We start from the raw sequence: 27,133 nt of genomic DNA on the forward strand, positions 1-27,133 counted from the left end.
AAGACTTCTGGTACAATAAGATACTTGGTGAATGTACAGCCACGAGTATTTTGGAAGCTTGAAGCATCATTAGTCAATCAGTGATCAATTAATCACACAATGTGTCATTTTCCCTGATTGACAGGCGAGCTGTGTACACAATGGCCGAGGCTCTGTGAGAAAAAAGGAAGAGGAAGAGGAGTGTTGTGTCGAGGGCTGATAAAGATCTGCTGCCACCAATCAGGGGCTTTTCCCTGGAGGAGAGCAGGGCGACAGGGTGTGTGTGTGTGTGTGTGTGTGTGTGTTTTTAAGTTCCTCTTGTTGGTGTGTGATTTGAGTGTGTGATAAATTACGAGTATGTACAGTGAATTCCTCTTTCACTGTTTCTGTATTTCCCCCTGTCAGTCTCTCTCTCTGTGTGTGTGTGTGTGTGTGTGTGTGTGTGTGTGTGTGTGTGTGCTGATTCTTGAGTCTCTGTAAATGACATCAGTACTAGTCTGAGTGGAGAGAAAGGAGCGTATGTATTTCACAGATGACAAGTCGGACTTTAATGGTAACCAAATGAGAACTCGTCCCTCTGCTTGTATCTCACAATGGAAATTTACATTTCTAACGTGCATCCAGGTACCAGTCACTGCATACTTGTGTGAGACTGTGAGACTGTTTTTTGGTTTTCAGATAGGTGCAGGTGTTCTTGACAGAATAGCAAAGATAAGGAACTAGATTGCGTCTTTTAAACATTTACATTATCTACATCAACTGGTCTGAGTATCCACTGGTCTGAGAACCATGAAAATTTGATTTGTATTCATTATTTTTCATTTTGGGTAAGACTTCACGGTGTCCTTCCTCCTCTGCACACGCGGTGTCCACCATGATGTTTTAATTTTACACGTCCAACAACTTGTTAATGTGCCTGCGTGTTGAAGAGTCTCAGGTCAGATTTCCTGTTAGTTTGTTTCGACATCAGGAAGTTTCAGAAAAACTCCCAACCACAAACAGCTGGTTTTGACTCCCAGCAGGAAGCAGGGATTTCCCAGTCTCTACTTGCACTTGAATGCAGCATCAGTTTTTAAACCTGGTTGCCTTGTGGTTGGCTGCCTGTGGTCAGGTGAGATGTGTGTTAAAGGGTCAGCTGATCCAGTGGAGCTGTTTGCTTGTTGGTGTTTAGCATGTTGGTTCTGCACTCTCGTCAGTAACAGGTATGAATGAAGCACGCCTGAAGGTCAACGACGTTTGGCCAAGTGAAACACGAGTTCAGTCAGGTCACCGTACGCCTTCAGTGTCACATTTTATTCAAAGGAACCTCCTCTAACTGTTAATTATCATCAGTCTGTGATCTTCACGTCATTCCTACTGTTATTTTGGGGCCAAGAGCTTCATTTGTTACTGCTACTCCTGGAAATGATGGCCTACATTTCCCAGAAGGCATTCAGTGCATGTCTGAAGTGATTGTGTGTTTTCTGGTATGCAAAGAGATGGAGACAGTGACAGTAAGAGCAAGGGAACGACGTGTTATATTTGAGTGACAACAAAGCAAAATACATCCTGTCCTGAATCTGTGGGGAAACAACTGCGACTAATAATTATTTGGATTATTGATTAAAGGATCAATCTGATGATTCTGTTTTTCTAACTGTCTGATATATCTTATTCCTAGTCAAGTAGGTTTACACACTTAAGGAATGCGCTGGGGTATTTTGGTGCAAAACAATAAACCGTAGAAAGATAAAGCAAGAACTGCAGGTCAAGAATCAAATTTAAAATATAAAATTGACAAGATATTAAAGAAAAATATTATAAGAGAATAACAAGGAACAATTATACAAACAGCAATGAGGAAAATAAAACATGCAGTTTGTTTCTGAAGGATGAAGAGTAAGAATTGAACATTTCATTTATTGAATATGCTGTATTTCTGTTCATATCGATAATGTAGTCAAGAGTCTGAATTTACACTCCAGTAAATCCTGCGTTCAGTTCGCTGTTTCTGATCTGTGTCGACCACAAAGTTATTATATATTCAACACACCAATCCATCGATATTTCAATCACTGGTAAGTTTAAGTATTAAAAACAGAGTCCGCCACAGTGTACTGGAGTGACACCACAGTTTACTCTAGAGTAACGGACACATTGCATCATTTTAATGATGATTTTAACAATGTTGTTAAATAAGGAGAAAAGTTTGCAACCACGTGTCGCATTGATTCAGTCATCTGCATATTTAGTAGGAACTATTTGAGCTCGTGTTAATATGAGGACTGAGCGTGAGATTTAACGTTTCACACTTGGTAAGCTGAGCACTTTGTGTTGAACGGTAAAAATGCAGGAAGTTCGGCTTTTTGCTTTAAGAGTCTTACACACTGATCGTAAAATACTGTAATAAAATGATTTCATTTTTATATCTTCTCTCTACCAGCAGCAGCTCTGAGCAGTCTAGCCAGTGAGCGACGAGGGAGTCCAGCGCCGCCTTTGATTTTAAATGGTTTGTATTTTAGTGGAAAAGACCTTTTTATGTAAATACATTTTCCCCGTTACTTTACACCTGACGTTGTTCTTTCCCACTTTACAGGTCACTAAGAAGATTTCCTAACATCTGGTGAGTTTGTGTTTTCAACTAATTCTCATGTGACATGTGGCAGGAAGCAAAATACTGATTCAGTTTGTTGGGCAATGAGATCCAGATCCAGATACTTACAGTATGCAGAGGTCTTGGCTGACCTCTGCATACTGTAAGTATGTGGATGACAAATGGCTGTGTGCTGTTTTGTTTCCCATCAGACAGCAGCTATTGTCCTGCAGCCTTCAGACTCCGTTTACTTTCTCTTCTTCAGAGGTTTAACATGTTGCCCTGCTGCTTCACACACTGTTTGCATGTTCATCAGCAGATTACATTACTCCTGAGGCGCAAATAATTTAAAGTGCAGCACTAGACTGTTGGTTAGATTTCATTTCTATAGATGGACTTTCAGAGACTTGGTCCATCACAGTGAACACGTCTTGCTGTTATTTTTGTCAGATCACAGTATTGTGACGCGAACCTGCCGTTTCAACATCAACGCATCTTAGGAGAATTAATACAATATTACAACACAGTGGGCAATCACTTGTTGCCTTTAGTGATTTCTTTGTATATCTATATTCGAAGGCAGACAAGACACCCCAAAAATATATCACATCACTAAAGGCAACAAGTGATTGTCCACTGTGTTGTAATATTGTATTAATTCTCCTAAGATGCGTTGATGTTGAAACGGCAGGTTCGCGTCACAATACTGTGATCTGACAAAAATAACAGCAAGACGTGTTACGAACAGATCTTTCACGCTGAATCTTCAGGCTGAACACACTGTACTGGATCATCGTCATCATCCACCGTGACCTCTCCTGTTATCCAGCAGTGAGTTGTATCAAACGTATTTTCATGATCTCACGAATGTCGACCGTCTGCCTGGAATGATCAAATGTTTGCCCGTGGCCAAATCGATGCTGAAATCCAATATTTCCACAGCGCACCGGCCGCTGCCTCGGCTTGCCTCAGCAGCCTGACTCCCGCTGCTGGATGACAGGTAAACAGTCCCGCAGTCACATTCACCACTTTCATCTGTGTTTTCAGGGTTCAGCTGAGACGCCACGTACGCACAGTTAGCATTTGTGCATTGATTAAGGGAGGGAAGAGTATAGGTGTGTGAATTTGTGTGTGTGTGTGGGAACCTTGTGAATTTCTGTACATCCAGTTTCCTGCCAGATGTGCTGCGTTCCTGTCTTCAGCTCTCCTCCCTCTGCAGGAGATGGTTGTTAGATTTCAGGAGGCAGAATCTTTCATGGACACTTTGTTTAGAAACTTTGCACTCTGGGTCAAGGATCCACTTTCCTTTTAAATTCCTGTTAAACTTGTATTATGAAACTTAAGGGTCGGGTTATGCTCAAACAGAACTGTTTGGTACGACATGTTGTCCGACCAGGTTGGAAATCCACAGCGTTTAAACATGGAGACAACAGAGCACAGAGTCTCTCCTGGAAGACTTTCATAGTATTGCGCTCGGTTGTTTATATGAAAGTGACAGAAAATGTTGTGTAACAAATGAAAAACGAGAGCCGAAGTGCAGAGCTGGCTCCTTTCTCAGTCTAGCCTCAACACATCCGACCAGCATGAAGCGGGTGTAAGTGTCGGTGTTGAAGCTAAACCTGCATTTTATTCATTTAATTTGGCGCTATGTGAATAAAACAGAAGTGAACTGGCAGCTTAAAGACGCCCTCTGACATCACATATTCACAACCAATAACTGGCTGAACTGAAATGACTCAATCAATGACATTTTAACTGTACAGTATATGATGTTTCATACAGGGTCGGGTTAGTGCAGTGCATGGGCGTCACGATGATGAGCTGATACAGCCGAGGCGATACTCACAGGCTGAAGAGGCAGACACGCACAGTGCAGTTCAGAGACATTTATATGGCCGTTTCTTTTATATTTGTACACATTGTAAGTATAAGGTTTACATGTTTTCCCTTTTCCTTTACACACCTGCCCCCCGACAGGAGTGAGCATGCTGTTGTTTTTACATCTTCGGAGAACCATAATTCCTGCAACGGACAGTCGAAACACAAACAAAACATTGTAAAACAATGGCAGTTTAATGCACAAAAAAGTAAAAATATAGGAACCTACGGTGAAAATGTGAATAAAAGTGAATGAATGCTGCTTGCCTCCTTTACACTTGTGATTGTAATCACTGCGTGCTCAAGTGTGTAATTTAGTTCCAGGACGTGAGTGTTTTGTTGCTTCAGTATATCGCGTCAGACCAGGCTCCCGCCAGGGGTTTTCAGGTATTAGGTGTTCCCTTTTTTAGCCACGAGAGTGCAGGTTATTCTCAGTGGAAGTGCAGGTTTTGAGTGGAAGTAAAGGAAGTTGAACGCTACATTACAGTGTTGACTTTACTCACTGTGCAGGCACCTAATCACTGCGGGTAACTGGGGGTCATGTCTCCTCTAACATATGAAATATGGACATGACGTTGTGAATCATAACACACCTAATATGACAACTCTGTCCATTCCATTTGTTTTTATCGGCTCTTGCGTGACATACGCTTTACTGATGATCGGATCTTCGAGCGCTTAAGAAATGTAGAAGAATTTCAACAGTATTATGCAAACTGCAAATACTCTGCTTCCTCACTTGGAGAAAACCAGCGGCAGAGCATTGTTCCGGTGTGGGCCGGCAGCACTACACTTGCGGACCACGGATAGTAAATAGAGGTTACACACAAAACCACGTGTGGTAAACCAAACCATGAGAAACTCCCCCCACCCAGGAAGTACGGTTGAGCAACAACGCTGCAGCGGCTGCAACTGACTCGTGACTGAAAGAAGAAATTGCAAAATCACACGAGTCTTTTCTGTGGTTCAGGTCTTTGTTTGTTTCATTATGGGCTTGTTTCTGTCAATTTGGTTTCTTCAGAATGAGAGATTATCAGTGTCTGATTCCTTCCAGAGAAGCGAGTGACGCAGCCGTGCTGCTGGTAAAGTGAGTGGGTGAAATGCTGCATGCTGACACTTCCTGCCTCTTTGCATTGGTTTGATCGTGTCGTCACAATCTGCATTTGTTACTCAGTAATGCCTTTCACCAAAATGACCTGTGTGTGTGTGTGTGTGTGTGTGTGTGTGTGTGTGTGTGTGTGTGGTCCTGGAGACGCCTACTGTAGCGGGAACTACCACAGAAGCAGTTTTGAGTACTTTGCTACAGATTTTGTGGATGCGATAGCGTCACAGCTGTGTGTGATGGGTGTGGCCTGAGCAAGGGCGCCGGCGGTTACTACGATATAAATTATAAGCAATTCAGTTACAAGCCAACCCAAAGCAACTATGTTACTAAATTACTATGGAAAAAATACTGTAACATTTGTAGCATAGCATCACTGTTGCACCTTTATGTACGAAGTACAAGTGTAGAAATATAGAATATGAATGAAAAAAGTCATAACTCAAATCTAAAGATACATTGATATGATACATCCACCCGTGGAATCAACACAACTTACTCTTCACAGTAATTGCGGTATTTTCATATGCATCAATAAATGTTCATAAATCTGCTTAGAAGTCATAAAGAAAAAACTTCAACCCCCGATCTTGCCTCGTTATCATGTTCAGACATTTTCTTCAGTATTAAAAGTAGTCCAGGTGATTGTTGGCTCTACATTAATCTCCTGTAAGAGATTATTCCTATTTGCATCAGAACGGTTACACAAATATAAATAAGAAAAGGAAAAACAGGAGTGACGAAATCCATGAATATAGTTTTTTTTGTTTGTATGGATGTGTCAGCATCGTGGTTCTTGTATCGCTGGGACACTCGTACTCTCCTCTGTCCATACAGATGGGAACTGTGGACGTGCATGTAAAAACTCATTTCAACACTATGTAAATGTTTTTAAAATTAAAAACTGCCATAGAACATGCAGAGTACCAGTAACAAAGTCAGTCAGGCCTCCTGATTAGGAAGCTTTTCTAGAAAATCTAAACTGAACTGCCGTCAGAAAAGGTCACGCTGCGTTCTTTGGATTCCTTTTTGGACTCTGTTGAAGGAAACATGCGCTCGACTGTTGACCACCTTCAAACAAAATGTTTTGCCGTGACGACTCACATCCTCCTGACTTTGTAACATCACATGTAGCCGATCGTATTCTGTCGTCCGTCTTTGTGACGTCACATCGACTTCACTGCTTCAGTAAAACATTTCTGACATCTAACTTTATGTCACACCATTCCTTCTTTTTAAAGTCACAGTACAGCTCTGCAATGACACGCCGTTGACGGCTGTATTAATATTTTGACTGACTGAATTTATTGTTTACGTCTGCTGATTTTGAAGCTCTGCTGTGTGGAATTCTTCTTCATACTCATAAGTAGCCTGAAGTATATTTGTATTGTATTTTTCTCCCACTTCCTGTCACCTTCGATATCCTCTGTTGTAATGAATGCGAGCCGTGCAAGCTTTCCAGATGGCTATAATATTTTGTACAGTCTCATTTGTCCGTGGGTCTTTTGATCTGTTGTGGCTGAATGTTTGGACCGGATTCAAAGAGCCTCTGTAGCAGGAACCAAACAGCTGTGCTGCCACTGTAGGTATCTTGATGGCTGCAGTACATTTCTTAACCCCTCTTTTCACCCTGACAAAACGTTGTCTGCTGATGTGATTTACTGTGTTGCTGTGGTGTGAAAGTCTTTTGCACAAGTAAATGGAACTAAGTGTAACTGTAATGCTGTGGGTTTTTTTTGGCTAAATTGAAAATACACTGCATCCATAAATTGGTAGTAGTAGATGGTAGGAGGAGGGAGGATGAAGGATCTGAGGCAGCGTTGTGTTTACAGGTTGAGGCCGTAGGATCATCAAACAAGCTCTGATGAACCCAAACAGCAGCCAGACAGCTAGAGACCAGCTGCAGGGCCGGACTGGGATAATATTTCAGGCCGGGAATCTAACGTCAGTCCAGTCCAGTGAAATATCTTATCTAATAGCATATTATTTATGCCAGTAACATAACTTTTACTTTTAGTTTAAAAAAAAACATCCAAAATAGTTAAAAGCAGCCAAGTGTCTTCAGTTATTCCCATGCAGCCGCGTCTCCTGCTTTCCTGCATAGCATGATTACGCTTTTTAAAACACAGAATCGACTCGGGAAAGGGAGCTGTGATATGACGTGCTGAGCTGTTTTTACTTTTTAAACACCAACCACGTCCCTTGCTCGTGAACATAGCTGTCATTTTACAGCATTTAGCAACACTTTGCTCCCGGGCTTTTCTCCTTTAATGCACCTCCCTCTCAGCTCTACCTTTTCTCTTTCTCCTGCGCTGCCCAGCTTTTCTCCTCACTGCTCGGCCACGCACGCTCAATGCATCGACCCAACGTTGTGTTGATGTGTACGTGCATGCGACCAATCAAGGTACAAGGTCATTTATTTATCATTTTACAACGCAAGGTTGTATAATGAAATGAAAATTTGTAGCCCCTTCATGCTACGCACACAGAACATAACAGATAATTAAATATATATTAAAATAGGGTAACATATAAAATAAAATATACATTTCTTTATATACATACATACATAACCTACACGTATACACCCAGGAAATAATTCTGCAGCCAATTTTTTGAATTTGTGTCTGATGGAATGTAAACAGCAGATAGAGATAGTGATGATAATATGGTTTCTATCTTCACATAGCATTATCCAGGAGCAGCCTTAAGTCCAAGCTGGGCCAGCGTGGCTCCTGTCCCGGCCATCGCAGCAGCAGCCACGGTGCCTGCCTGGTCCGGTTGATGTGGCTCAAGGGCCGCGATGACAACGATGGTGTATTACTGTCATAGGTAATACATGTTTCAGCCATAAAGCTGAAAAACGAAAAAATAACGCAAGAATGTAGCTAGCAGAGTTTGAAGGAGCTACAGGCTGCATCTTCTGATCCAGTCGATTTTAACAATTTTGGTTTAGTCCTTTAAATCAAATCCAATCAGACATCATTCAGTGATGTTTCAGCAACAAAGCCGAAAAAAATAACAGATTAAAACAAAAATGTTGCCGTTGCCATAGCAAATTGGCGTGAAACCCCTCACTCGTTGTTGTCTCTTTGATTTAAACAAACAGAATACCGGCACTCACACATAAATAGTCTTCTTGTTTTTTGCCCACAATAAACGAGAAGACTATTTATCTGTGAGTGCCGGTATTCAGTTTGTTTTGATCATTTTGTTTGTTCATTTAGCATTTTTAACACTGGTCTGACACTCCAGGCCAATCAGCTTGCCAGGCCACCGGGAATTCTCCCAGCGCTCCCGTCGGCCAGTCCGGGTCGGCTAGCCGGCGAACATAGCGGAGCATCTAGCAGCTAAAGAGCCAGATGTTTCCCTCAGCAGCTGCTGAACATAGCGGAGCATCTAGCAGCTAAAGAGCCAGATGTTTCCCTCAGCAGCTGCTGGAGACCAAACACAGAGCTGACAGAGAGAAGACCGGACCGACGTCATCAGGAGACACAAACTCGCCTCCTGATGAAGCGTCATGTTGCTCCGTAACTGCTGGATGAAAAAGTAAGTAGCTTAGTGTGTGTGTGTGTGTGTGTGTGTGTTTTCATGGTGATGAACGAACATGTCACCCAGTGCAACAGTGTGTTTCACTGATGTGTTTTTAATAGTTTCTGGACAACAATGGAGCTCTTTGTTTATGCGTAAACAAAAAATCTGCAGTGCAACATGACATTTCAGGATTGGATTACAAACTTTTTTTTATTTCCACTTTTGTTTTCCTCTTAATCTTTAACCAGAACAACTTCCAAAGTATTTGTTCTATGAGAGCAAACATTGTCCACAGAAATAAACCTCTGGCGCTGTTTAATAATTTTCCCAGAATAAAATCAGATCATCTGTTTTGTCAGGAAGTGAAGAGATTGTTGTTCCGATTGTTGTGAACTGTTGTGAATGCTCTTGAGAGTTCATTACTTTGTTCTTCTGCACTCGATTTACATCTGAGTTTCAGACCCTCTTTAAACATGCAGCACTGTGTATTGTATGTCATCGTCACATTAATAGAGCTACAGTGGAACAATAAGATCAGAGCTGAAGTGCAGGGTGTTTCTCCAAATTTAGACTACACATCTAAACAAGGAAGTTTTTCCTTGCCACTGTCGCCAAATGCTTGCTCATGGTGGGATTTATTGGATCTCTGTAATTAATATTATAAAGAGTACGGTCTCTAGACTATAGGAAAAGTGAAATGAGATATCTTTTGTTATGAATTGGCGCTATATAAATACATTTATTGAATTAAACGGTTAAATTCCCTTTAGTCAGTTCTTCTCAAGGTCAAATAATTGGGCAAATTTAACTTTTCTGTGTAACCTGCTTTTACTGTTTGTGCTCAGTGTTTTCCCACAAAGTGTCACTTCTGTAAAAGTCCACGCAACTCATTTAAACACTGAAACCTTTCATTTTAGTACAAATTTTATTTTTGTTTCATCCAACAAGTCCTCCCACCCATACAACCACATCGGTCGTTTGTTCTTACCCTCTAATGCGACCCACAGGAGCGTTTCCTAAATTAGCTGGTGGCAGTTGAGGATGGGCTGCAGGCAAACATTACGTAAATCACGTGATGTTAAACACGTGGTTAACGTTGTAAAAGGTCGCAGTTTGGTTAGGTTTAGGCAAAAAAACTACTTGGTTAGGCTTAGGAAAAGGTCATCATGGTTTGAGTTAAAATAAGTACGTTACGCAACGTTAACGCAAGTTAAGTATGTTACGTAAGTCACGTATGTAATGTTATGTAACTTAAAACTTTAAATAAGTCAACGTTGACTTTTGCTTTAACGGGACATGAATCCCGGCCTCCTGGGTGAAAGTCCTTTGTTTGTTTGTCTGTCTCATCCATCCACCCCACCACCTCCAGAAGCGGACTTTCTAGCTCTTTATACTACGTCACCTGACTTCCTGCTTAGCTCCCGTCATAATTACCACAACCACTAGAGGTCGCATCCAACAATAAGCGTAAACATGGGTCGTAATAAGCTGCTCGCACAGACGACCTATATGGACGTTTTTCTGATGACGACAGTCTGGTTTCATCACATCTTTCAAGCAAGGTTAAGTGGGCTGGTGGGTTTCTGTTTGCAATCTAACAAAATCAGTCTTCGTGCTAACAATGTCATAAAACGTATCATATTGGTTATTTGACAGATAAAAGTCACATTTTTAAAGTAGCCTAGATTATCGTCAGTAATTATGCCAGAGACCTACTCTGGGATAATTGCTCAGTTGACATCTTGTGGCTGCCAAAATCAGCAAAAGTAGATTTGGTTTTGGCTCCCCGGAAGTTCAAATGTTTTCCCGGGGCGATTTACGTGTTGGTTTTGCCGACTACACTTAAACTTAAGATCAAACTTATGTTGAGCTGGTGCGACAGTGCATTTTGAAAACACCCAGCCTGGTACGCTAAACTGACTGTTTTATTCAAGTTGCCGGTAGTTTGAATTTTGAATAAAAAGTGACAGACCTTATAGATGATACTAATCTATAGAGTTTGGACAGAAAGCACATTATCATGTTTAAGCTTGAGAAAGATCAATAAAATAAATCTTTTTATGAGCAAATTCTTTGTCTGGGGGAGGTTAACGCAACAGAGGCTAGCTATCCTGTTATAGGCTGTGACAAGATACCAAAGCAAACATGCAGATGATTTTTGTTTTGATTTGTGTTTATACGCTGTAGCTCTCCATCTTCTCTCCATTCCCCTGTCTTCTCTGTTTATTTCACAGTTCTGAAGCCCTCTCATTTTTACTCACTCTTCTACTGAGAATAATTATTACATTTCTTCTCTCCCCATATCAGTGACCTCTGACCTTACATCCTGTTTGTGTGTTGGATTATTACAACATAACTGAGTGTTTTGGAGTGCGACAGGAGGAATGAAGGAGGGCGAAGACAATTTACAAAGGGCTTAACCCAAACTGTTTTGAATCACCCCCACCTCTCCTGCCTGTTTCTCCCCCCTTGCTCTTACTGTAACACACTTAACAAAGTCTCCTCTCCATTCGTTTCCCAACTCAGTTTGGCAAGACTGTAACCGACATATGCTTGAACATCTGCTGTGTGGGTGTGAATAACAGAGATAATATGAGAGATAACTACTTTTGACCACAGACAAAGTACGGGGTGGAACTCATGAGATTACTGTTCTAATTAGAGTAGACTCATTACAACACTTTGAGAGTAATGATGGATAAACTTCCAAATATCCCTATCAAACCTGTGATCAAAGTTACCAGTCCTTAATTTAGACATATGGGTCCAACATGTTCCAGTCAGATTTCTCACATTCCTTTGGATTGCTACATGGTTATGGATGTACAAATTCACATCAAAGTGAGATGTCAGTGACTCATAACCACTATTAAAGCACTAATCAGTTCAATCAGCAGAAACTCTGACCTCCATTATAGTGTCTCTGACCTGAGAAGCAGCAGAGAGGACAAACCCAGACTGAAGACATTTACTGGACAAAAAACAGGTTGACAGTAGGCTCCATGAAAGATACAGTGGGTACGGAAAGTATTCAGACCCCTTTAAATTTTTCACTCTTTGTTTCATTGCAGCCATTTGCCAAAATCAAAAAAGTTAATTTTATTTCTCATTAATGTACACTCAGCAAACCATCTTGACAGAAAAAAAACCCAGAAATGTAGAAATTTTTGCTAATTTATTAAAAAAGAAAAACTGAAATATCACATGGTCATAAGATATTTGAACGGCTGCATGTGGACATTAACATTGGACCGTTTAATTTACTATTTACATGCTACCCCTGGGGCAAATCATGAGTAGATATAATATTGATTTTCATTGCTACGCAGATGATACGCAACTGTATGTCCCGTTAAAGCCTGGTACCACCGATGTTTCCTTTATTATGTCCTGCCTTGCTGAAATTAAGAATTTTCTGCAGATGAATGACTAAATCAGAAATAATAATGAACCCTCCTGGAGCAGCACAAGCATTATTAACACCCCCTTGCCTAGTCTGGGTGCTTTATCTAATAATGTAAATAAGGAGGCCCGTAACCTAGGTGGACTTCGTCTTTTGATGCTCAGCTTACTAAAGTGTTGCAGTCCTGCTTTGTCCAACTGAGACATTTAATCAAGATCAGGTTGTTCCTTTCCTCTGCAGATCTAGAAAAGGTCGTCCATGTTTTTATCACCTCCAGACTCGACTATTGCAATGCACTTTATTCTGGTATCAGAAACAGAAAACTGTAGACTGCAGCTGATACAAAACTCTGCTGCAAGGCAACCACATCACTCCAATCTGCCCTTCACTGGTCAGTTTGATTTTAAGATGTCACTGCTTGTTTTTAAAGCCTTGAATGGTCAGACTCCTGCCTATATCTGTGATCTGCTAACTCCCTATGAGCCTGATCGCTGCTTGAGATCCTCTGGCAGGTCCCTAATACTGGCTCCTAAATCTGGACTCATCACTCAGGGTGACGGGGCCTTTGCCATCGGGCCCCTCAGCTGTGAAACTCAGTATGTCTTAAATCTCTTCTTAAAAAATTGCTTTTATCTTCTGGCTTTTTCTTAACTGATGGAATTTGTTGTTTTATATTTCATGTTTTGGATTTTATTTACTTTTATATAAAGCACTTTGTAACTTTTTAAAGGTGCTATATAAATAGTACCTGTTTTAAAAGTTGATAATAATAATAATTAATAAACAAGTAAAAAAAAAAAACAAATTGACTGTTTAGCACCTAAAAACTTCAACTTTCAACTTTTATAGGGTGGGCACTGAATGTTATGGACCTGTGGGAAACAGCAGTGGTCCCGGGTTGTCCTTCCTAATCATAGGACTGCATATAAGAATACGAATAAAGTGCTGAATTTTAGAACATCATTACAAGATCAACACCACTAAACTAAATCACTGATATAAATACAACATGGATATGTAAGTACAGTTCAACACCTTATGTTAAGAACATAGCCGGCACGTCTATCATCAAAGAAGAAGAAGAACAACACCATCACTACTACCTACCCCCCCTGCAGCCAGAAGGTAGGATCTGAAACTCAGAGTGAAGGGGGTGGGCGCTGACTGATGGATTCAGCCTTCTGCGCTACCTGTCTGTCGTACGGGTCAATGAGGTTACTTTGCTGGACACCTAAGATTTACTGCTGCTGCTGATTTTGGAAAGAGCAGTTTTGGCCTTGACACTGAGATTGCCGTACCAGCAGATTACAGAAAATGTTAATACAGCCTCAATGTAGGGTTTGTATAAAAGAGGGTCATGAGGGTCTAATCCACATGGAAATTCAACTTATTGTCAGTCAAGCTACCAAAGTACTTGAATGTTTCTACAACTTCTACCACCTGCCCCTTGATGGTAGTGCTCTGAGGAGCAGAGGGCTTGCGCCCAAAATCAAGGAGCATGTCCTTCGTCTTTGCCAAATTTAGATGCAGGAATACCCTGTCACACCAGCGTACAAATCCTTTACAACAGGACCGTGATCCTTTTCATCGGCGTGGAGGAGACAGACAATAGCAGGGTCATCTGCAAATTTTTAAATGTGCCTGCTGTCATGCAGGTTGCGGCAATCGTCCGAATAAAGAATGTAGAGGGGTGGTGAAAGGACACACCCCTGAGGACACCCAGTGGATATCTCCTCATTCACCCGTACTCTCTGAGTTCTGAAATCAAGAATCCAGCCCACTATGTTAAAACCAAGGTCAGTATTTTTAAGAGCTTGTCTACTAAAATGTGGGGTTGCATTGTATTAAGAGCAACAAATAAAATCCTAGCATGAGTTTTACTACCTTCGAGGTGTTTTGAATAACAGGTTTAGCAGAGTGGCAGTAGCATCTCGCTTAGCCCCATAAGCTAACTATAGCGGGTCAAGAAGATTCTCTGTTTTTGTAAGAAGCTCTTTTTTCAGCAGTTTTTTGAAACACTTCATGACTAAGGAGGCCAGGGTGTTTGTCCACTGGGAAAACTGTAGACTGTTTCCAATTTTCTGGCACTCTCTGCTGACCGAGGGACCGCTGGCAAATGTAATGAAAAATGGGACCTAATTGCTCTGCACAGGAGATGAGCAGACGGCTGCCTAAATTGTCAGGCCCCTGGCTTTTCCTAGCTCTGGTGTGTTTTTAACACATTGATCACAGCGCGTTCATTGAAGGGGGCGGAACCACTGTTAGGTTAGGGGGGGGTTAGGTTGGTTTTCTGCTCTAGAATGACATTCCTGAAACTGGGGGTGTCAAAACTCAGGTGCAAGCTGTTTGTCACATATGAAACCTTCAGAAGAGTTCCTTTTGCTGCTTGTGCCAACAAGGCAGAACCTAGTTTGTTGTTTCCAAGATCCCGCTATCTTTTCTTTGTAACTCTGCTTATAGCTCTCCTTATTTCAGATTTCCCTTTTCAAGGTTGCCCTCCCAAAATGAACGCCTCTTTCTATTCAACAACACCTTAAGTTATTTTGTCACACATGGCTTACTTAAAAAGGGCCGCAAATCCTTAGTGAAATATTCCCTTTAGTTGCGTTGGATGCCTTTGTTTCTTTCCAATCTTTAAATAATCATAAAGATGATCTGCTGTTGTCTAAATGTCAGTTTCATTTCTCCCTTCAGTGTTCCCTGAAGCGATTCTCCCGTTTTGCATAAAAATCTGTTATCAGTTGCATCGTTTTACTGGCAACCTAATGGAGTACACTTACATCTCTCTGTATTTAGCATACTGTAGATAAAAACCCTGGCAACAGAAAGTCCCAGTGGACATAACTAAATCGTATTTACTTCTGTTATGAATTGGCACTATTTAAATAATATGATATGTTTTAGTTTCCCTGCAGTGTGACTGCTATGTGTGTGAATGTGTTCAGAGCAGTTGAGATGAGGGTGGAGAAGGTGAGGATGTGTTGACTGTTCTGACATTGAGATTTGACTTCTGTTTCATACAGATACCCACCTCGTAGATTTATAGACTGCTGATGTCTTCACCATGTGTTCTTCCTGTTATGTCTGTCTACACACACACACACACACACGCTGTATTTAGTCTTTCCTTGGTAGAGACTGCAGTAGTTTTTAAGAGTAGGAGATGATTATCTGATCCTGTGCAGTTTTGAACTTCCTCTGACTTCCTACTTTGTGTTTTAAATTCAGTTGACTGATCTCATGCTCCTCTGTGAGGCTTCAGGATCAGGATCCTTCTGATTCTGATCCACAAATCTGCAGCCAGAGGCAGATTGTGTAGGTTTTATTTACCGCATCAATCCGACGCTATTTCAGCTTTAACTCTATCTCGCATCTTATTGTAAAATATGACACGACAGCGTTTGCACTGTAATGATTTTTTAAGAATAAAACATGAAACGCCATTTTTGCTAAAGAAATTTGGAAAGGAGGCAATGACACACAGGATTGATGAGCCGCTAATCTGATGTTTCCCTCATAAACAGACAGAATACAGTTATAACTGACCAGTCTGATGAGTGTAGAGGTGTGTGTGGTGCCACTGGAAGAATCACTCATATAGAGATAAATGACTGATTTACAGATGTTACTGCTTTAACCACATTAACAGTTTACATTTTTTGAAGCTGACTAAATGCATCTTCTGGTTGGAGATGATTAATTAAAATAGTTTATTTACATGTTAAGCATTATTCTGTTATTGCAGCATATTTACTCCAAGTATTTAGTTTGCTGTTGTTGATAAAATCACCCAACCAGCAGTTAACTGATGTTACGTCAGAAACAGACATCTATTCTCAGTGCAACGTCTAAGACATATTTTCCACCAAAACAATAACAACTCACTTTGCACTGCCTCATTTGAATGAACCTCCTATCTGTTTGCGCCTCTCCTCACACCTGTGCACCATGAGCTACGCACTCGGCACCAAAATACCACACAGACGGCTTTAAGGTCAAGAAAACTCCAAACGGTCGGAGTGCTGGTCATTGCACCGCCACAGAAATATGGCCCACCGCGCGAGAGAGAACGAACAGCAGAAAAACAGTTAAGAAACTGAAACTTAAGGTCATGTGTGGAGGATTTAGTGACATCTAATGGGGAAATTGCAGTTTGCAACCATTTGAATACCGCTCGCCTCACCCTCCCCTTCCAAGAGTGTAGGAGAAACTACGGTGGCCGTAAAAGGCCCTCTCTAGAGCCAGTGTTTGGTTTGTCCGTTCTGGGCTACTGTAGAAACATGGCGGTGAAACATGGCAGCGTCCGTGGAAGGTGACCCGCTCCCTCTGTAGATATAAATGGCTTATTCTAAGGTAACAAAAACACAACGATTCTTATTTTCAGGTGATTGTACACTAATGAAAACATACTTATATTCCATTTCTACCAATAGCTCCTCCTAAATGTTCCACACTGGACATTTAACTGAAAATTTGTGTAATTTAATTCTGTGTCATTAATTTATCAGTTTCTGACGACCAAATTCATGTGTTTTGTGGTGTAATAAGTTAATGTGAGTGAGTGCATTTGTTTATTACTTAACAGTCGATGATGTGAAATAGCCTCAGTGTGTTGAGCTACTTTCAGTAAAAGTGTAGTGTTGCTGTAGCTTAACATCTTCAAAGTAGCTTCCCCAACACTGACAAATAGTTTATATTTACTTACATACATAGTAAATGAAATGGAGAAAAACCCCTGTATGTATATTTGTGTATGTATATATATATGTATATATATATATATGTATATATATATATATGTATATATATATATATGTATATATATATATGTATATATATATGTATGTATGTATGTATGTATATATATATATATGTATGTATGTATGTATATGTATGTATGTATGTATGTATGTATGTATATATATGTATGTATATATATATATATATATATATATATATATATATGTATATGTATGTGTATATATATATGTATATGTATATGTATATATATATATATGTATATATGTATATATATATATATATATATGTATATATATATATATATATATATATATATATATATATATATATATATATATATATATATATATATATATATATATATATATATATATATATATATATATATATGTATATGTATATATATATGTGTATATGTATATATATATATATGTATATATATATATATATATATATATATATATATATATATATATATATATATATATATATATATGTATATATATATATATATGTATATATATATATATGTATATGTGTATGTATATATGTATATATATATATATATATATATGTATGTGTATGTATATGTATATGTATATATATATATATATGTATATATATATATATATATATGTATGCGGCTGGATAGCTCAATTGGTAAGTCTCAGGACTTTCACACGGGGGACTCGGGTTCGAATCCCCTCGGGACGCATTGAGCAATGACCATCATCCAGTGCGGAAAGGCTGGATAGCTCGATTTGATAGGCCACGGGACACTCACGGGGGAACAAGGGTTCGAATCCCCCTCGGGGCGCAATGAGCAATGACCCATCATCCAGTGTGGGTCCTTAGGCAAGACCCTTCACGCTGCTGCCTACCTCATGATGATGAGTGACGATGAAATGATTGACATGCCGGCTCAGACGTCGCCCGGCCAAACAAGGTCTGCGTCAGGTGCTGGGGAACCAGGGCATCGAGACGACAAATGGGCTACTGGAACAAGACGGAAATGGGCGAGATGCGATAACAAGGCTCTGTTGGAATGCTACTACTCCAGTAACCCTAGTCAGAGGGGTTACATGCACAGGATGTGGGGTGAATGGTTACTTCGAAACCCACAATCGAGGCTTACGGCGAAGCAACTAGTAGCTCAGTGTTCCAACATCCACAAGCGGCAACTGCTATCACAACTTGAGATTGACGAGGTACAACACAAATGCTACGGCAAGGGGGAGCCAGGACTACAGGTCAGAGGGGAGCATCCAGCAGCTCCCCAACCAGAGATTGGGTACGAAGCCCCAAGAGAAATCACGCTGAACGAGGCAGCAACTGACCTGAAAGATAAGGCGAGGATGAATACAAGGCAACCCCGACGCCAACTACAACGGCTAAGTGAAGTACCATCAGAAAGTCTCCTAGAAGATGTGAATGCAGCATTGAAACCAATGACTGGAATCACTGAAACCAATGAGCTGATATACGCCTCAGCAGCAGTGATCCTAGAGATGCTTGGCTACAAGAGCAACCATGGGAGCCATGAGAGACAATACCCACCATGGAAACGAAGGTTGGAGGCAAAAATCAAGGAGGCCCGGAGAGAAGTGAGCCAACTGACAGAGGCTGAGAGAGGTGCAATGAGAAAGCAAGTACCCAAGAAGTACAACCAGATGCCCATACCTGAAGCACTCGAAACTGCCAAACAAAGGCTCCAAGCCTTGGCCAGCCGCCTAAAGAGATACACGAGAGATAATGAAGCCAGAAGAATAAACCGGCTGTTCGCAACTCAACCTGCGAAAGTGTACTAACAACAGCAGGGGTAACAGGGTAATAACAGCAGAGCAGATCCACCAAGGCTGGAAACGGAGCAGTACTGGAAAAGTATATGGGAAAGGGAGGCATCACACAACAGCGATGCACAGTGGCTGGCAGCCCTGAGAAAGGACCACAGCAACCTCCTGAACAGAATCCAGTCACCATCACAGCGGCAGACATCCAAGAAAGAGTCTCAGGTATGAAGAACTGGACAGCACCGGGCCCTGACAGGATCCACACCTACTGGCTAAAGAAGCTCACTGCACTCCACGAGCGCCTAGCAGCACAAATGAACCAGCTGCTAAGAGATGGGACGCACCCTGAATGGCTTACCGAAGGGCGCACAATCCTGATCCTGAAGGATCCCGCAAAGGGTACAGTCCCATCCAACTATCGGCCCATCCAACTATCGGCCAATAACCTGTCTCTCCACAACATGGAAGCTCATGTCAGGCATCATTGCGGCTAAGATAAGTGGACACATGGATCAATACATGAGCAAAGCACAGAAGGGCATTGGCAGAGGAACCAGAGGAGCCAAACACCAACTCCTGGTTGACAGAACAGTCACCCAAGACTGCAGAGCCCGACACACCAACCTGTGCACTGCCTGGATTGATTACAAGAAAGCATATGACTCAATGCCGCACACATGGATCACTGAATGCTTAGAGATGTACAACATCAACAGGACTCTAAGGGACTTCATTGCGAACTCGATGAGGCTGTGGAAAACCACCCTTGAGGCCAATGGTAAGCCACTTGCACAAGTATCCATCAAATGTGGCATATACCAAGGAGATGCTCTGTCCCCACTGCTGTTCTGCATAGGTCTGAACCCCTCAGCCAAATAATCAACAAGACTGGCTATGGATACCGACTCAGGAGGAACGGGCCACCATCAGTCACCTCCTCTACATGGATGACATCAAGCTATATGCTAAGAGCGAGCGGGACATCGACTCACTGATCCACACCACCAGGATCTACAGCTCTGACATTGGGATGTCATTCGGGCTTGAGAAGTGCAGTCGAATGGTGACAAAGAGAGGGAAGGTAGTCCACACAGAAGGGGTCTCACTCCCAGAAGGAACAATAGCAGACATTGAGGATGGTTACAAGTACCTTGGAATACCACAGGCAAATGGCAACCTCGAAGAGGTAACAAGGAAGACGGCAACGGCCAAATACCTTCAACGAGTAAGGCAAGTCCTAAGAAGTCAGCTCAATGGCAAGAACAAAGCCCAGGCAATAAACAGCTACGCCCTGCCAGTGATCAGATACCCTGCAGGAATAATAAGGTGGCCAAAGGAGAGAGATACAGACCACAGACGTTAAGACGCGAAAGCTCCTCACCATGCATGGAGGGTTCCATCCCAAATCCAGCACCCTGAGACTGTACGCTAGCCGTGAAGGAAGGCGGCCGTGGACTAGTGAGTGTGAGAGCCACTATCCAGGATGAAACATCCAAGATCCACAAGTACATCCAAGATAAGGCCCCAACAGATGACGTGCTCAGGGAATGTCTCAGGCAATGGGGAACAGAGGAAGACGTGCTGGAGGAAGGACCATCATGGGAGGACAAACCCCTACATGGGATGTACCACCGAACATAACTGAAGTGGCTGATATCAAGAAGTCCTACCAATGGCTAGAGCGGGCTGGACTGAAGGACAGCACAGAGGCACTCATCATGGCTGCACAGGAGCAGGCCCTGAGCACCAGAGCAATAGAGGCCCAGATCTACCCAGACCAGACAAGACCCAAGGTGTAGGCTGTGCAAAGAGGCCCTGAGACAATCCAGCACATAACTGCAGGGTGTAAGATGCTGGCAGGAAAAGCATACATGGAGCGCCATAACCAAGTAGCTGGCATAGTGTACAGGAACATCTGCACTGAGTATGGACTGGAAACCCCGAGGTCAAAGTGGGAAACACCTCCAAAGGTGGTAGAGAATGACCGAGCCAAGATCCTGTGGGACTTCCAGATCCAGACTGACAGAATGGTAATGGCGAACCAGCCTGACATCGTGGTGGTTGACAAACAGCAGAGGAAAGCCGTTGTGGTTGATGTGGCGATACCAAGCGATGGCAACATCAGGAAAAAGGAACATGAGAAACTAGAGAAGTACCAAGGGCTAAGAGAAGAGCTGGAGAAGGCCTGGAAGGTGAAGGCAACAGTGGTGCCCGTGGTCATCGGAGCACTCGGGGCAGTGACCCCCAAACTGGAGGAGTGGCTACAGCAGATCCCTGGAAGAACACCAGACATCTCGGTCCAGAAGAGCGCAGTACTGGGAACAGCAAAGATACTGCGCAGAACCCTCAAGCTCCCAGGCCTCTGGTAGAGGACCCGAGCTCGAAGGACGAGACCACCCGCGGGGGGTGAAGGACAAAGTTTTTTTGTATATATATATATATGTATATGTATGTGTATGTATATGTATATGTATATATATGTATATGTATATATATATGTATGTATGTATGTGTATATATATATATGTATATATATATATGTATATATATGTATATATAATATAATATGCATGAACCAAAGTGCAGGGTACCAGTTAACAAATTATAAAGCTGTGAAAAAAACCTTTGCAGAAATACTTGAATTGGTAAAAAGTCGGCTGCTCTTCATTATTCCTGGACGGAAGGTATTTAGGAGACTTGAGGTATTCGATGTGTGAGAGAGAGTGTTATGTCATAAATGTCGGTGTGAGTGTTTTATAGCGACACAGGAGGAGGTGATGATTGGACATGGTCACGCTGCTCAGCACAGTAGCTTCCTCTGCAGGAAGAGTGAAGTAATGTGACTCACCTGTTCACCTGTCCGTCAAACCACCAGCAGCTCATAAAGACACACTGAGACGAGTACAGTAACAACAACTACACCGGGAATAAAAACGTGATCCTCTGCTGCTCGCTCTCATGTCACCGTCTGCCTCCACAGGAAGGTCAGAGGTCAGAGTCCAATCATGTTGTTGTGTTCATGCAAAAATGAATCGTTTCCATAACAGCAGAGCACTTCAGCTCGCCTGTTGCTCTTTTGTATCTAATCCCCCTGCTTAGTTTGCTTTGTTTAATAGGTTATTTCATTATTTAACATTATTCACTTCCCACACTGATCAAATCCCCCATCGTCATGTTGTCTGTGTGTACCAGTGACTACAAAACCAGCCTGAAACTGTGTGTTTCTCTCTTTCAGCGACGAAGGAGGAGCTCCAGGAAGAGCTGGAGTATAAATAGAGGGATGAAGAGGAAGAATGGAGGGATAAGGCAACTGACGGGGGAGGTACCCACACACATACATGCATTACCTCTTGGCATGTTTTTGCATCCAATCAAGGCGATGCCAAGAAATGATGACCGACCAATCAGGAGACGGTAAACACACTGAGAGAAATTGTAAACAAATCAACAGAAACTGGAGGAAATGAGGAAAGACACTAAATGAGCTGACAAAACAACGACAGAGGGATAAATTCAGAGGAACAAGTATTTCTCCTTTCTTTCCTCCTCTCTCCCTGGTTTCCTGTCGCTTCCTCCTCTGTCTCCCTCCTTTCCTCTCTGTGTTTCTCAGATTTCCTGCCTGTGTTCGCTCACATGTATAGTTGTGTTCATGTTGTGTTTGTCTGTGCTGCTCAGGAGTTAGTTAACTGTATAAACCTCCAGCTGAGGTCAGCCAGTTCATATATAAATGCTCCTACTTGTCGTGTTGTTGTTTCTATAAAAAGCTGCTCCAAGGAAGATATCCATTTCCTGTCAGCGCATATCCTCTTCCTGTCGGTGAGATTTCACTTCCTGTTGTCTCAAAGGTCAGCTGATGTGTAGCCGACACACCGCTGCTGCATCTAAATGCAGTCAGTTTCCAATTTGATCTGGAAACATTGCACGTATACTCGATTCCCACACCTAATCTGGTATTTCTAAAAGGATTATGTGCCGTCAGCTATTGTACACGTTTTTCTAGAGCACTCTGCAGGTGAGATAGTCGAGCTGAAATGATACAGGTGGCTACAGATACAGAATCAAATAATAAAACATCTTGGCTTGACAGTGTTGGCTAAATCACTGGTTGTGTATCGTTTTTTAAAGTGTTATTTGTTCTTGATCGCAGACAGCAGAGAGATGACTGGGATTGTATGAATATTTTTGCAGTTTCCACATAGATGTATAATACAAGTTCAGTAGGAGGCGCATTTATACATTTGAAGTACTTTTGTTTGCTTCATTTGATCATTTTCTCATCATGCTATAAATAGCCGCAGTTGTGTGCAATCGTTGACTCGACACAGACAGACAGCTGGTGAGATCCAGCTTCTTCTTTGCGGTTCTTTTTAAGGTGGAGCAGGCAGAAGTATAGTAGTGGTGTAGTAGTTCTACATCCAGTTATCTGTGGGAGTGGAAATCAGGCTTGTGCACTTGCACACGATTTCACAATGACTGAGGTTGATTTAAAAAAAAAAAGGATCTATGTGTACACACGTCTTTATAAATCGAATGAACAGTGTAAGCATATCTCTGTCGTTTGGAGTGTGTGACTTTCCCATTCTAGTTTTGATATTGCCAATAACAACATAGCATGAATGACAAATATTGTGCTCTACGACACGCGCTCTCACATCAGTGGACGTCCAGCAGAAGGCGTGTTGCGTCAGCTGAAGTCCCTGTCTAATAATCTGCGTGCTACTGCTGCTGTTTCTGTGAGTCTGGAAGTGACCCAAATAAACCTGCAGTGTGTTCAGGTTCTGCGTGTCTCATCACGCCTCAGCTCCTCTCAGCTATGTGGCCCTGCCGGCCTCCACCTGAGCCCTGCTGCAGTCACAGACCTGGAGCTCGAACACGCGGAGATCAGGGACGACTGCAGACCTGCAGACCAGCAGCGTAGTTTCAGTGAGCACTGTGGACCCTATGTGGTATATTGGTACAGTGATAAGACAACAACATTACAACTAAACATCCAATAACAATAATCCTGTGTGTCAAACCATGGAAACAACATATCGAAGTGGAACAGTAAATATGTCAGTGTGTGGTTTTAGGGGGAGTTACTTTATGTGCTGGAATTGCCAGTACAGGCACGATGGTACCAAAGTGACGTCAGGAAGCTGCCCACAGTCCACACGAAATACTTCCAGCATGGAGTTCCCGCTAAAACCACAAACTGTGGTTTTTACATTTACAGGATACAGCGTGTTAATTAGGGAGCTTTAGAGGTGCTGGTAGGTGTTTGTTTGAACTTTGGACAGTCAGGCTAGCTTTTTCCCTCTGCTTACAGCCATTATGCTAAGCTAAGCTAACATGTGACCTGACTCCAGCTCTGTACTGAACACACAGACACGAGATTGATATCCATCATCACGATTTATTTCCAACAATATTGAGTAAGTAATATTACGTTAGCCTGTGTCTTCAGTTGCAGTGAGCCATCACATAATATTTGTTTTATTCGTACTTGGTAAAGCAGCTGTCAGTGAGTCAGTCAGCTGTAATTTAATGAAGTTGTCAGTTGCATTTCTTATTTCATACCGTGCTGAAATAAATGCTAACAGGAGAAAACATACAGAAGTCTCGTCTCACATTAGTTGTGTAGCTGCAGAGTGTGAGTGAAAGTGTGAGCTCATACACTCTGCCATGTGTTTGGCCTCGGCCTGCTCCCCTCCTGCCGGGTGACTGTGCAGCTCCGACAGGACCGGCCGACATTCCTCAGTGTTAGTCAGTGTCTTTATTGTCACTCTGTGATGCAAAGTGACAACTCCATCACTGTCAATGATTTTCTACCAGAGCTGAGTCCAGGGGACAACTTCCCTAAATTGAACTAGAGGGACAGCAGGGAGGTGAATTCTTCTGTCTCTTTATATTTCCCCGCTGGACCAGATTGTTTTGTGTCCCTTTACATCGGAGCAGCAGTCCGCAGCACTACGGCTGTGTCTATACTCCGCCACCAGTCTCAATCATGGAGGAACGCTGTAGACTGATGTGTAAGTTAATGTGTATAGACTGTAAACTGAGAGCGAGCGTTGTGTCTGTGCATCCATTTAGTAACATTCAATCAAAGTGAAAGTTTCTGTATATTACAGTATAGTATAATGCAAATAATAATAAATTTGGGTCAGAGCTACAGTGGCCGAGACAGCTCAACACACTGCAACAGACCTGAGTTACAACACAGGCAAACGTCTCCGGGGAACACTAAAATCTAGTAATTATTAAGAAGGCCTTGGTGTTCTTGTCTGTTCTTGTGAAAAACCTTAAATCACTAACCGAGAAAAATGCCCAGAAGTATTCCCGCTCCGCCCATTTTACCCAGAATGCCTTGCGAGCAGTCTTGTGTGTGAAGATGGCAGATGATATGAGCCAGACTCACAGCAGGTGTATCAGTCCATCACATCTCATGCTAAACACGTTTGAAAGCGCCAAACTTCAAGTTCAAACTTGGTGCGTTTGTACTGAGAAATGATTCTGTTCAAACATGGTCCTGATCTTTCTGTGGTCGAGAACAGGCAGAGGTTTGGTTTCACAGGTGGGGAGACACAATTAAGTCAAAATGATACACACTTGCTTTGCTTCTGCATGTTTGTTTTACTGGTGAATTTTTGTTAAATTTGTATTAGTTATATTTTAATCTATCTAGCAAATAAGAAATGATGATGAAAGTGGTTGACGCATGTAAACCTCTGCTGTATTATTGATGCACTAACCCTGCTTAAAAATCATCTTCAGTTTCCTCCATAGAGATGTTTTCACTACAAGGAGCTCCGTGCTTTACTGCCTTATTTTGGATCGATCTTCTATTCAAGCCTCTTTTTAGGAGAATAACTAAAAATACAGATTAAATTATGTTTAACCCTGAAAAATGTCTGCAGGCTTCATATGATGCCATCAACTTCAACAAACAGCCCGTATGTAGCCTGAGAGGACGACCGCAGGGGAAAACGAGTCAGCGGACCCCTCGCTGCTGCTCGTTATGCTTATCACTCTGAACACGTAATAACTGAAATCAACTCGACATTTTTGCCAACTCATCTGGACTATGATGGCTGGACAGTCAGAGAACAATGTTCAGAGAGACTAAAGTAAGAAAATCAACCTGAGACCTGAACTGAGGGGGAAATTACGCCCTTGATTAAAGGGACCACCTGTTACCATGTGACCAAAATGTAATACTCAGGTCACATAATAACAACTAAACCAAGCAACTGCATCCGCCGAGGAAAGAACTGAAATAAAGATCTGGATGAAAGCTTGAGAAACACCCCTGTACTGTCAAATTGCTGTTTCCAAGGTTGAGAAGATCATCCGTCGTTTTCACAACAGGCTCAAGTTTGACCTTAAAAACTGTCACAAACGTATCGTCAGCTGTAGGAAACGATGTGCATGTGACATCCAAAACTGCAAAGGAGACACATATAATTTAGTAACAAATATTTATATGTAAGTTTAAAAAAAGCTAGAGAAGAATTGATCATACTGTGTTTTAGTTTAGCAGGACAGTAATAAAAACAGCTTCTTCTACCTACGGGTGCTGGGTAAAGTTAATCCAGCGCTATATTAACCCACAGAGTTTTGAGTATTTCCTTGTTTATGTTATGTTGTTATGAGTAAGTGTTGTTATAGTGGTTCAAATGTTTTCTTCATTTCTTTGTTTCGTCTGTTTACTTGAGTTTTCACGTGTTGCAATGTGTTAAGCTCTCTTGGCCATCGTACATGTCAATAAAGTTCTGCTATTAAAATTAAAAACTGAGTAATCTTTGTCTTAAACAAAACTGTGTGTATTTTGATTCATGGCCATAATCCTAAAATCTAAAATCTTGATTTTAAATATAAAAAGAAAGTAAACTGAAATGAAAATGTGTAAATGAATGGCGTTAAACATCTATGTTGTGAGGTGGAAGGGTCCCTTTGTGTTTTGGCTAAACATCAGTACATAATACCAATCACTGGTTTGTATGGAAGAAAGAAGTCTTGTTTCGGTATTGAGCGTGGTTATTATAAGTGTTTCCATTTTAATATCTTATCACTGTTGTTTACTTACACCGCAGGCTGCTGTGGGTGTGTCACATTAAATGAAGTGCACATCAAAC

The 27,133-nt window shown here is 41.7% G+C and overlaps 1 long non-coding RNA gene across 2 annotated transcripts; it reads left to right on the forward strand.

Annotated features, from left to right (window-relative positions):
* The first annotated feature begins 752 nt into the window (after positions 1-752).
* Positions 753-26,767, forward strand: LOC122879364. Of its 2 annotated transcripts, XR_006378689.1 has the most exons (7): positions 753-1,181; positions 2,402-2,467; positions 2,555-2,581; positions 3,300-3,382; positions 3,494-3,551; positions 22,255-25,572; positions 25,916-26,767. It is a non-coding gene; the product is annotated as an uncharacterized LOC122879364 (long non-coding RNA). The 2 variants fall into 2 exon arrangements; XR_006378688.1 differs by having other exon boundaries at positions 22,255-26,767.
* Positions 26,768-27,133: the final 366 nt, after the last annotated feature.

The sequence above is a fragment of the Siniperca chuatsi genome, linkage group LG7 (genome assembly GCF_020085105.1).
Source record: "Siniperca chuatsi isolate FFG_IHB_CAS linkage group LG7, ASM2008510v1, whole genome shotgun sequence".
Taxonomy (NCBI): Eukaryota; Metazoa; Chordata; class Actinopteri; order Centrarchiformes; family Sinipercidae; genus Siniperca; species Siniperca chuatsi.